Source organism: Bison bison, unplaced genomic scaffold, assembly GCF_000754665.1.
Source record: "Bison bison bison isolate TAMUID 2011002044 unplaced genomic scaffold, Bison_UMD1.0 scf7180017864293, whole genome shotgun sequence".
Lineage (NCBI taxonomy): Eukaryota > Metazoa > Chordata > Mammalia > Artiodactyla > Bovidae > Bison > Bison bison.
This window is the reverse complement of record NW_011494865.1, coordinates 4,218,008-4,224,810: the sequence shown is the minus strand read 5'-3', so window position 1 is coordinate 4,224,810 and position 6,803 is coordinate 4,218,008.

Below are 6,803 nucleotides of genomic sequence, written 5' to 3'. Positions count from 1 at the left end.
ACCCCCACACACACCCCTCAGACCTCTGGCTGGTCTACCTGTGTCTTCCTCTGCCCTCTTCCTCCCAGGTAACCTAGAGGAGCCATGGAACTAAAATGAGGCTTTATTTTACTTCTTTTTTGGCCACTGAAGAAATGGTGGGGAAAAGTGCTCACACTTCTTTTTTAAAGATGCATATTTCGAGCAATGTGTCAGAAGGAGGAAAGCAGTGAGGAAGGAGGAGGTGCCAACGGCTGACATGATTGAGAGCGAGAGAAAGCCCTGTGTTGCTCAGATGTAAATAATTGAAGGTTTGGAAGTGCTCACCTTTGGACCCAACGAAGCTGTTGGGAACTTGTGCAGTGGGGGGAAAGAAAATTGCTGAGACAGGAGGGAGAGAAGTGAGCTTACTGGCCTGGACTTGATTGATTCAGCCAGGGGAGCAGCTGATGAGTCCTGGTGGTTGAAATCAGCCAGTGCAGTAGAAGATTCCATGAGGACTGAGCCCTCCGGGGGGGCTGTGGATTGGGAGCCCCCTTCCATCATGTGGGCTGAGAATTCTCATTGCTACCAAAAAGATGGCAGAGGCAGATGACTTACCAAGGCAAAAGAGAAGGGAAAAACATAGTAATAAGTAATATTAATATAGTTCTTACCACATCCTAGGTAACCTTCTAGATTGGTAGTTGGCAAATGTTTTCTATAAAGGGCCAAGCAGTAGATATTTTAGGCTTTGTGCCCATATGGTCTCTGTAGGAACTGCAACTACTTAACTGGGTTCTGGTAGGGTAAAAATAACCAAGGACAGTATGTAAATGAATGGGTGTGGCTGAGTGCCAATAAAACTTTATTTCTGGACACTGAAATTCAAATTTCATTTTTTGTGTGTCATGAAATCTTCTCATTTCCCCCAAGTCTTTAAAAATATAGAACATATTCTTAGCTTGCTGGCAATGCAATAACAGGTGGCAGGCTGCCTTTGGCCCTTGGGTGATTGTTTCCTGGTCCCTATTCTAGATATTTCATATGTGTCAGCTCTTTTATCCTCCAAACCCTGTAACAGTAACTTTGACATAGGAGCAAGAGCAGGGAGAAAAAGTCATTGTCAATAGTCGCTCTTATGGGTTGAATTGTGCCTCCACCCAATTTATATGTTGAAATCTTAGAATCCAGGACCACAGAATGTGATGCTATTCAGAAATAGGGATTTTGCAGATACAATTATTATGAGGTTATTAGAGTGGATCCTGATTCAATATGACTGGTATTCTTATAAGAGGAAGAAATTTAGACCTCGAGATACATGCAGGGAGATCTCCGTGTGAAGATGAAAGCAGAGATTAACGTGATGTTTCAGTTAGCCAAGGAATGCCAAAGATTGCCAGGATATCACTAGAAACTGCAGAACATGTGGAACAGATTTCTCTGATACAGCCCCTGCTGCTGCTGCTGCTGCTGCTGCTAAGTCGCTTCAGTCATGTCCGACTCTGTGCGACCCCATAGATGGCAGCCCACCAGGCTCCCCCGTCCCTGGGATTCTCCAAGCAAGAACACTGGAGTGGGTTGCCATTTCCTTCTCCAATGCAGGAAAGTGAAAAGTAGAAGTAAAGTCGCTCAGTCATGTCTGACTCTTCGAGACCCCATGGACTGCAGCCTACCCGGCTCCTCCACCCATGGGATTTTCCAGGTAAGAGTACTGGAGTGGGGTGCCATTGCCTTCTCCGATACAGCCCCTAGAAGGGACCAATTTGTCCGTCACATGTTGATTTTAAAACTTCAGAACTGTGACATGATAATTTCTGTCACTCAGTTGTGCCCTACTCTTTGTGGACTGTAGCCCACCAGGCTCCTCTGTCCTTGGAATTTTCCAGGCAAGAATCCTAGAGTGGGTTGCCATTTCTTATGCCAGGGGATCTTCCCGACCCAGGGATTGAACTCACATCTCTTGTATCTCCTGCGTTGGCAGGTGGGTTCTTTACCACTAGTGCCACCTGGGAATCCCAATTTCTGTTTAATCAACCTTATTTGCGTACTTTGTTGTAGCTGCCCCGGCAAACAAACGCAGTTACACAGCCAGTAAACGGCATAGCAGAGGTTGAAAGACAGTTTGATTTCAGAGGCTGGGTACTTAACCGTTGTGCCATTCGTTCTAATCTTAACTTTATAATAAAAGTTAAGAGTGTCTAGAGCCTGACAGAACCAGATACAATTTCTGACTAAAATTTCTGTATGCTGTGTGTTTTGGGGCAAGTTCCTCGACCTTTCTGAACCTTGCTTCCCACTTGTATAAAGTATGGATTACAAGATAGCCATTTTATAAGGATGTGAGAAGGTGAAGATGATATACAAATAAAAGTGAAAGTGAAAGTGAAGTCGCTCAGTCATGTCCGACTCTTTGCGACCCCGTGGACTGTAGCCCCCAGGCTCCTCCGTCCATGGGATTCTTCAGACAAGAATACTGGAGTGGGTTGCCATTTCCTTCTCCAGGGGATCTTCCGGACCCGGGGATCAAACCCAGGTCTCCCGCATTGCAGGCAGATGCTTTAACCTCTGAGCCACCAGGGAAGCCAATACAAATAAAAGAGAATCTATAATATAAGAAACAAAGAAGCCCATGGCACACAGGAAATGTTCAATGGCTGCTGGTCATTTTTATCTGCTTACGTATCCTCAGATTTTTATTAGTGTTTGTAATCTCACAGCAGGAGCTTCCCAGGGGGCACAGAGGTAAAGAATCTGCCTGCCAGTGCAGGAGACCCAAGTGACATGGGTTAGATCCCTGGGTTGAGAAGATCCACCCGAGTAGGAAATGGCAACCCACTCCAGTATTCTTGCTTGGAAAATTCCAGGAACAGAAGCCTGGCGGGCTACAGTCCAAAGGGTCTCAAAGAGTTGGACACCAATGAACACAATCTCACAAGAGGCCATTTTGTTCTTACAATGGCTATTTTGTAGCCACTTTGCAGACAGGCTCTTAGAGGCTCTTCCCCAGCACATGTCACCTTATATACACAAGGTCTACTTATATACACAGGTCTCCTTATATGCACAAGATCACCAGCTGCACTGGCTAAGGACTTACCCTAATGACCTCATCTTAAGTAATTGTATTAGCTTTTTCGGTTCCCGATGCTCTTGTTGGAGAAGGTCATGGAGAAGACGTTACTGCTGGTCGATTCTCTAGCAGGAGGGTAATCGGAGGCTGCTCACCCGTCCCTGTCCTTGAAATGTACATTCTGCCCACTATTCTCACACCGGGAGTTGGTTCAAGGATATGGCTTTGAGAGAGTAGCGTGTTGTTCTGACCATCTGGATGGGATATATGGGATATAAGACTAAGCCCTGTAAAGTCCTCTATAAACTGTTGAGATTCTGGTGGCTGGATGCTGAGATCTACTTGTCTTGCAGGACCCAAGACACACTTCCTAGGTTCCCTGGCTTGTTAGTAAACCTGCCCCCTGCCAGTCTGGAGTAGCTGCCTCCTTCTTCCATCTCTCCATGCCCTCCATGTACATGGCAGCTTTCATAGGAAACTCCCGAAGTTTCTAACCCGTGGCCACATCTAGTGGAAAATTCTCTGCTGCTTGCAAGTGAGGTATGGTGAAAACTGCTTGCTCATTTGATCTGCTCCATTTATTGTTTAGGGTTTATCATCCAGGCAGGAGGTGAGGGACTTAGATGGAGAATTTAGAGAACTTCCTTCTGGCTGTGTCTGGGGGCCTGAGAGAATGAGAGGAAACTCTGAGGAGTGGGGCAAGGAGATGCCACATTTAGAGGGAGACCCCTTGGATGGTCTGTAAAAGATCTTTCAGAGAGCACCTTCACTCCCTTGTCTGTTGTTTTTAGTTGCTAAGTTGTGTTTGACTCTTTGTGATGCTATGGACCATGGCCTGCCAGCTCCCTCTCTCCATGGGATTTCCCAGGCAAGAATACTGGAGTGAGTTGCCATTTCCTTCTCCAGGGGATCTTCCTGCCCAGGGATTGTACCCATGTCTCCTGCATTGGCAGGCAGATTCTTTACTACTGAGCCTCCAGGGACACCCTCCTTGTCTGTTGTTTGTGGTCAAATCAGGGAGAAGGCAATGGCACCCCACTCCAGTACTCTTGCCTGGAAACTCCCATGGATGGAGGAGCCTGGTAGGCTGCAGTCCATGGGGTCTCAAAGAGTTGGACACGACTGAGCAACTTCACTTTCACTTTTCACTTTCATGCATTGGAGAAGGAAATGGCAACCCACTCCAGTGTTCTTGCCTGGAGAATCCCAGGGACAGGGGAGCTGGGTGGGCTGCCACCGTCTATGGGGTCGCACAGAGTTGGACACAACTGAAGCAACTTAGCAGCAGCAGCAGCAGCAGCAGGGTCCTCTTATATGCTGATTTCAACCAAGGTTCCAATTTATATTCTTGAGACGGGAGGAAATCCATTCATTTGGGCTAAGACAAAGTTCTACCTTCCTATCCCCTTTATGCATTCCTGGCTGGAATTCTCTCAATGAAGTCTTTTTCAACTGGCAACCAGCAGGGAGCAAGGCATTGATAGAACATTTTCTGGGATCCAGGATGGTGGGAGTTTTTCTTTTTTTTAAAATATAATTTGGCTGCATGGGTCTTAGTTGCAGCACATGAGATCTAGTTCCCTGACCAGGGATTTGAACCCAGGCCTCCTGCATTAGGAGTGTGGAGTCTTAGCCACTGAAGGAAGTCCCCAGGATGGTAAGTTTTGATAGGGGTCCAGAGTGTGGACAGTGACAAAAGTCAAAATAGGGGATATTACTTATGGAATTATGGCTATAGGCATCGGTGGCAGGAAGGTCCTCAGTACCTAATGCAGGGAATGTGCCAGAGAAGAGACAGACAGGCACATAAAGGGAGAACAGCAGCAGCAAACTTGGCAGAGGCCAGCAGACCCTGGTTCGAATCTCAGCCCTCCAGCTAGCAGCTGTGTGATCTTGAGAAAGATGCTGAACCTCTCTGAGCCTTAGCTTTCTATATTTTTAAATGGAATTAGCAATAGTTACCTTATAGAGTAGTTGTCAGTGTTAAACAAGAACATGGGAGTAATAATACAGCTCTTTTGGGGATGTAGAGAGCCTAGCAGGACCCTGGGTTCAAAGTGGGTGCTCAGTAAATGGGGGTGATAAACGAGGTTGGTGCTCTGCCCAGGTCCACTTGGATCCCATTTTTGCATGACCCCAGCTTTAGTTTGCTTTCACTTCCTGCAGCTCACATCTGCTGATCCCTTAGAGGGACCCATGCTCTTGGCTTAGGGAGCCTGAAAAGGGAGGTACAGGGCTATCTATGAGTCCAGAAGGCAGCCTTACACCAAAGACTGGAGGCCCAGTGACACCAGGCCCAAGCCCCCTCTGTGGGCCTCTGCCTGGGTTTCTGTACTTACTGAAGTCTCTCTCCTGCCTTTCCCTGCCTTTCCTCTCTTCTTCTGTTTGTTTGTTTGTTTTTTTTCTGGGAACATCTCTTTAATGAATCCCTTGTATATGAACTCTGTGTCTGGAGACCTCAACCTAAGAACCACAACCCTTGTCTGGTTGTATTCTAGTCTGAGTTTGGGGCCTCTGAAAATCACCAAGCCAACAAACAGGAAAACCATACTGAATTCCTTTTTTGCATAAGAGATAAAGAAAAACACGCTGTAAGTAAGTAAGTAAGTGTTAGTCGCTCAGTCATGCCCAACTCTTTGCAACCCCATGGACTGCAGCTCACGAGGCTCCTGTGTCCTTGAGATTTTCCAGGCAAGGATACTGGAGTGGGTTGCCATTTCCTTCTCCAGGGGATCTTCCCAACCCAGGGATTGAACCTGGGTCTCCTGCGTTGCAGGCAAGATTCTTTACCGACTGAGCTACAAAGTCAAATGTACTATAGCTAAGGTCTTTAATGCAAGATAAAAGAAATGTCACAGAAGTCATTTGGGGGAGAGAAGGGATCAAAGTTCCATTTGGCTTTTGTTTTAAAGATGTATTTATTTTTTGGCCGTGGTGGGTATTCGTTGCTGCACCCGGCCTTCTCTAGTTGTGGTGAATGGGGGGTATCTCTAGTTGAGGTGCAGGGGCTTCTCATTGCAGTGCTTCTTTTGTGAAGCACGGACTCTTGGTACACAGGCTTCAGTAGTTGTAGCATGCATGTTCAGTAAACCTGTGTGGTACACGGGTTTATTTGCTCAGTGGCATGTGAAATCTTCCCGAACCAGGGATCGAACCTGTCTCCCCTGCATTGGCAGACGGACTCTTACCCACTGTACCACAAAGGAAGTCCTAATTTGAGGTTTCAGTTCAAAGGTTTATGTCATTCCAAAGGGCGATGGTCTTTGTTTACTACTTGGAAAGATGGGATGTTTGAGAGAATGGCGGTGCTGCCTTCCTGGATGGTACATTTTATTCTTTTGGGGGCCAGTTCACTTTATCAGTTAAGGCTGTGCGTGGTCTCAGTTGCAGAAATTTTCCATGGGAAAGGAAAAACAGAACCACCATATATTTAGGTGCTATCTACATGATTGGTTAATTTTTTTCTCTTTCCACACCTGGGGACATTTACTGAAGAGATGTTTATAAGCAAATAAGCACAGAACAGCCATTTAACCTGTTCAGTATCTTAAATCTCAGTCCTTTTTAGGTCAGTGGTTGTCAACCTTGGTTGTACCTGGGAAGTTTAAAAAATATTGATGTCCAAGCACCATCTTAGAGATTCTGATGATATGGATCTGGGGTATAACCTAGGCACTTGAGCATAGAGTGTTTTTGTTTATTGCTGTTATTATTGTCAGGTTTATTAGAGCTTAATTTTTGGTGACTAGTTCTATATGTACTGATAAAC